Consider the following 6,273-nt stretch of genomic DNA (forward strand, 5'->3'; position numbering starts at 1 on the left):
CAGAATGAGGGAAGAGGCGGTGTTCCACCAACCAGCATGGACCCAGCCACAGACTGGTTCCAGTAGCCTGCAGACAGCCAGGATACCAGATAGAACGAGGGCTCTGACAGTCAAAGGCAGAGGTGAAGGATGCCAGGCAGGACTTCATCAGCCAGAAGACTTTACCCCATTAGCTCTGCACTAGCCTCCTTCCCCACAGCCTCTGTCTCTTCCTGGCACACCAGTGCACGCAATGAGAACACCTTGAGTCCTGCCACATGGCTGGGCCCTTGAGAGCTTCCACAAAGTGCTCTGTCGCCACAAAAGGAAGTCTCTACTTCTCCCACACCTTCTCCACATCGCCCCACCCTTCAGTGTTCGGTAGCACCAGAGTGTGTCCAGGCCAGCAGGGCTGAGGCACACACCACATCCAGATACCTTTGGTATGGGCCTGCATGGTGAAGCCCAGGGAGAAACCTGTGGAGAGGATGCAAGGGGCTCAGCAGTGTTAGATAGAGAGCAGGAAAAACCAAGGTATCTTGTCTGCCAGGGGCTGGGACCTGTGCGGCTCACCACCTCTCTCACCTGTCCGCTCACGAGCCAGCCTGTTCATGAGGTGGGACTTGCCAGCGCAGTGCAGCCCTGTGATGGCCACCACCACCACAGGCTACATGAACTATGACAGCACCTGCAGGGTCTTCTGCTGCACCACCAGCACCTGCCTCTGTGTGGTCTCAATCAGGCAGATGGGCACTTCTATGCAGATTTCAGATGCCATTGCTCATGACAAACACAGCTTGAGGAGGGGACAGGGAGACAGGTATTTGAGGCCTTAAAACATTCATCATAGTTTGTTTTCTCCATCTTTAGAAGTTAAAAGAAAACAAAAAGCATTTTAAAATCTTCATGGACTACAAAGGGAGCAAAAGATGTCAAGTCAGAGGCAGAGTTCAGCTGTGTAATTGTAGCAGGTCCAATGAAGCCATGATACTTATTCAATGCATTGTGCTTGGGAATTACAACAACATGTAAAAAACTTCTGGGCAAATTCCCCATGAAAACTGTTAGTCTTCCTGAGAATTACGTGCTATAACCTTGCATATTTCAATAAATGGCTTTTGGTTCTACAGCTTCCTCGTGCTTATGAGCGCTTGCTGTGCAAATAATCAGCAATCAGTTCACCTCCCCACAACATCATTAGCTTTCTGCATGCCTGAGGTGCTATGCCTTGATGTTTTCTGAACTGAAGTCCCATAAGGTTCAGAGGCTTGATCCCAAGAGGAGTTATCAAAGAGATGGAAATTTTCCTTTGCTGGAAACAAATGTGGTTGTTTCAGTGACAGGGAGGACTATATAAAGGTTTCCTGACACCGCTGAACAGCCAGAATTAATCCTCTTTGAAACCACTGTATTCTATGTGAGCCACTAGACTACTATAACACTTCGGCTTTGCTAAAGATACAGTATATTCAGCTAGGATTTGGAATGAACAAAACTTATTAGAAAACCCTTTTCTGAATAAGAAAACACACAGGATTTCAGAATGATCCTCACTTACAAATCAGGTAACCAACTTCCCTCCCTCCCTCCCTCCCTCCATTCCTTCCTTCCTTCCTTCCTTACTTACTTACTTCCGCATAATTTTCTTTTCTCACTATTCTCAAACATGCCATTCCTTTCAGTGGGCTGGTACACAGGTGGCAGTTCCGGCATCAGTATTGGCCGTCTAGGTTACAACAGTTTCTAGTATTTGTTGAAACAGTTGGGGTGGAAAATCAAGGAATTCCTTTGTGTCCCTTTCCAGACTCAGTATCTGATCTCTTCCATTTATGAGGCAGCATCAGCTGATGATGCATCTTACGGAGGAGGATTCTGGGAAATGGATGCAGCAGCTCAGGATAGAAAGATAGGAATTTACTGCTAAGTTATTCTCTCTTTCCCTGCAGGGATGGATAACCAGACAGAGGTGAGGAAGTTCATTCTCCTTTGCCTAAGCAATGTCCAAGGGCTACAGAAATTCCTGTTCATACTATTTTACTGCTGTACCTGTCTAGCCTACTGGGGAATATGGCAATCATGATTGTAGTGGTACGTGAACCCCGGCTACACACCCCCATGTACTTTTTCCTCTTCAACCTCTCCTGCCTGGATATTTTTTACTCCACAGTTACCATGCCCAAGATGCTGGCTGGGTTCCTCTCAGGGCACCAGGACATTTCTTACACTGGCTGCCTAAGCCAGCTCCACTTCTTCCACTTCCTGGGTAGCAGTGAAGCTTTGCTTCTGGCTGTCATGGCCTATGACCGCTATGTGGCCATCTGCAACCCCCTGCGCTACACCCTGATCATGAGCCCACGGGCCTGCCTGCAGCTGGCTGCAGCCACCTGGGCTACTGGCTTCCTTCATGCTCTGATGCACACAGTCATGACCTCCCAGCTCCATTTCTGTGGCCCCAACCACATCCAACACTTCTTCTGTGACATCAAACCCCTGGTGAGACTGGCCTGCAATAGCAGCCAGCTCAACCTGGGCCTTCTCAGCATCATCACAGGGAGTCTTGCAATAGGCCCCTTTGTCTTCACACTCTTGTCTTACCTATACATTTTTTCCTTCCTCCGACTGAAAGTCCAGTCCAAGGAGGGAAGGAGGAAAGCCTTCTCCACTTGCATCTCCCATCTCACAGTAGTGGCCTTACTCTATGTCCCTGTTATTTTTAACTATGTGCCACCTTCCTCAGGGAATTCACCCAGGCGGGACATGATAGCCACCCTTATGTATAATATTGTCACATCAGTCCTCAATCCTTTGATCTACACCCTGAGGAATGTGGAGGTGAAGCGTGCTCTAAAGAGAAGACTTTTCACCAGAGAGTTTCTAGCACAGAAAATGTTCTGCCTTGCAGCTTGTGTGGGGTAGTAGGCAATGGACAATGCAATGAGAGGAGCTTTTGGCTCAAGAATGTGTTGTGCAGAAATCCGCTTTTCACTCCCAACACCTTGGGTCCCTTCAGAAACGCCCTACCTACTGGATATGGTCTCATCTCTCCTACTTTGGGCAGTAGCAGTACTAAAAATGAACATATATTGGTGGAATAGCCATTCCCATTCATCTAGCTGGAAAAGAGAAGACGCTCCAGAGAGTGATACTTCAATAAAAACACCTTTATTAGAGTGATTTACCTGCAAAGTCACTTGATTTTTCTTTTTTTTTTTCTTTTTCTTTTAGGCAGCTGAATCCCACCCCCAGTCAGAGCTGTCAAGAGAAGTCAGGGCATGATTCATCTTATCCTAGAGCCGATAGACAGGGAGGAATTCATTCAGTTGGCCACATACAGACATGTATGTCATGCCGCTTGAAATACTCTAGGTATCTCAGCTGGTGTCTCTCTGCTGCTCCAGAAAGGCATAGGTCTCTCATAGGTGCTATGCCAGATCTACCAGCCCTGTATGGATGTCAGATGTCCTAGGACCTCTAAAATGGTACTAGACACCTTTGCGTAGGCAACTTCATTTGCCAATAACTCGCATAATACATTGTGTCTCTTAATATGGGCATTCTGTACAGCATGGCAACAATATGGGAGCAAGTTTTGCTCTCCACCAAACAATGCCTGCCGATCTTTTTTAGGGTCTCCCCTCTCCCTCTAGCCAGGAATTCCCTGGTAGCATTTACACTGGCTCATAGTTGCAACACAGTTACAAGCTTCCTATGGGGAATGCCTCTATAACTTTACTGCCCAGAATTACTGATAGTGTCATTTCCAAAGTTTGAAATACCACAACTGACAGGCGAGTGAAGAGTTAACAGGACTGAAGTTTGTCAATTGATATGCAGAAGAACTGATAGCACAAGAGCTGACCTTGCACAAAGCTGCTGAACAGAGGACTTAACAGGACTAAAGTCGTCTACCAACCGATATGCGCAAGGACTGATATGTGCAAGGCTGCAGAATGATTAACAAGACTGGAGATGTGAAGTCTGCCACCTGGAATCTGCACAGACCCCCAGGGAGGGAAGAAACAATACGGAGATATTGTGGTCTTGCCTCGCTAGCAGGGTCCTCCCAAGCAGACAAACAAACAGTCCTGTGATTGTGAAACTCGCAAAAAGTCAGCAAAAGCAGTGTTTGCCCAGAGCCCCAGCCATGTAAAAAGAGACTTGGCAGCTAGGAGAGTTTGAGCAGGGACGGGAACGTAACCTGATCATCCTCTCCGGCTGGACCGTGAGTATTCCCCCCCCTCCCCTTTTCCTGGGACGCTGGGTTAAGGTAACTCCTCGAGGTTGAGAGCCCTCTCACTAGGAAAGTGAACAAGAAAGCTTTCAAGTAGGGATAAGCAGTCCTTCCAATTAATAACACAGTAATTGATGGTTTCAGGTTATCCTTTCTAAATTAGTAACTGATGGTTTTCCTTTCTAAATTAGTAATCGCATTATTTTAATGGATGTTACTAATACAAGAACTTGGGTGAGGAAATAAACATCTTTTTTATTATTATTATATTACTGTCTCAGTCGTTGCTATCGAACCTTCATAGCATGACAGCGTGACAACAACCTTGACAATGTAGCTTGGTCCATTTCACAAATTCCTCCTTCCTCCAGTTCTGTAGACTTGGGAAGATAACTTTTGCAGAGGGATCTCCCATTCTAAGACCACCTCGCCCTCTTCACGTGTGACTGGGATCACTCTGATCACTGTTTTATCCAAAACTGATGGTCTCTCATGTTTGCTGCACTCAGCTGCCACCAACAGTCTCTCAAAATCTTTATCAATACCTTCCTTTAGCTCTGCAGATCAAATAATTCTGTATTGGGAGTAGGTAATTCTATGCAGCCTACCAGCCTGCACATCTGGGATCAAACCAGCCAGCTGAGTGATCCCCAAGACACTGTCTTTAGTATTTGGGTAGAACGTAGAATCACAGGTACAGGCAGGAAGATGTAACGAGCCTTTAGCTGCTGACTGAATACTCAAGTCAAGCCTGTGGAGGTACACCATGGTCCATGAGATAGATTGACTTTGTGATTGTTTAACACTTCAAGATATTGACCTTCTGCAGTGGTTTTAATGGTGCCTTTCCAATCCACCTTAACCAGGACTCACGTTTTTTCTTGCAGCTCGAGTCTTCATATCCCATTTGTGAGTGCTGTTAAGATCTAGGTGGAGAGACAAGGGTGAGTGGACTGGGCCCAGAAACTGGAGTCAGACCTCAGGTGATAACAGCTCCTGTGTCTGTGGTGCCAGTAACTGTGGCAAGAGAGGGTCCTAGCATCAGTCACCGGAGCAGGACCGTGGGTTGTTGGGCCAGTGTACTCAAATATCAGCTACTGAGGGTGGCCAGGGTGAGTGGAGTGAGGGTCTCAGTGTCAGCAGCTGGAGCAGGGATCACAGGTCATAGTGCCCGTGTACCTTGGCAATAGCTGCAGGGGGAGGGGGACAAAGTGTTTGTATTTTCCCCTAACCTGGTATGCGCGCGCGCGCGTGTGTGTGTGTGTGTGTGTGTGTGTCTGAGATAAACACTCAGCCTCACTACTGGTTGAATTTGCAAAGAGGAGAGCAGCAGCTGTGCTTGGGCTGGAGAGGCCTCCCCTCAGTGCACCAGGCTGGGCTCCAGTGCCCAGACAGGAATCCTTGGGTCCCAGGGCCTGCTGGAGGCAGCGAATTTATAACATCCAGCAACAAAATTACAATTTTGTAAGGGGGTGGGGCACAGAAAGTTGACTAGTGCATTGGAGATACCATTATGTCAATATCTAAAGAACCACATGGCCAAGACACAGTTACTAGTTGAAGCAGCATTGTTCACTCATGCAAGCTTCATAGTAAAATCCTTTGCCTATTTGCTAATCCTAATCACAAAGACCTTGCCAACAGGCAATAAGATTTTGCACCCATTAGAAAACTAAAAAATATATAATTCTGAGCCAAAAACATTGATTTATTTCTTCTCCACTCTGGACACTGGCCAGCGTCTTGGGCATGACAGTGGAACATTGGCAGATTTCCCAAGCAGAAGTACATGGGTTATCAAAGTGCTAATCAGCCACAAACAGCACAATGATGAGGATGTTCCCAGACATGGTCACAATGTAAATCATGAGGAACACTAGAAAGAGAGGTATTAACATTTGTAAAGGTTTCCAAATGCCAGTAGGATGATTTTCCCTGACCTGGTTGTAATGTCCTCATTCATTTTTTGTTACGAATTGCACCTAGAAAAATGAAAAACAGATTAAAAGTCAGGTAAAAAGCATTAATGGGAGTAGTTCTACATGTATTCTGTATTTGAAACA

The 6,273-nt window shown here is 46.5% G+C and overlaps 1 pseudogene; it reads left to right on the forward strand.

The window, feature by feature from the left end:
• The first annotated feature begins 1,927 nt into the window (after positions 1 to 1,927).
• On the forward strand, positions 1,928 to 2,895 carry LOC136996453 (olfactory receptor 12D1-like; annotated as a pseudogene).
• Positions 2,896 to 6,273: the final 3,378 nt, after the last annotated feature.

The sequence above is a fragment of the Apteryx mantelli genome, unplaced genomic scaffold (genome assembly GCF_036417845.1).
Source record: "Apteryx mantelli isolate bAptMan1 unplaced genomic scaffold, bAptMan1.hap1 HAP1_SCAFFOLD_40, whole genome shotgun sequence".
NCBI lineage: Eukaryota > Metazoa > Chordata > Aves > Apterygiformes > Apterygidae > Apteryx > Apteryx mantelli.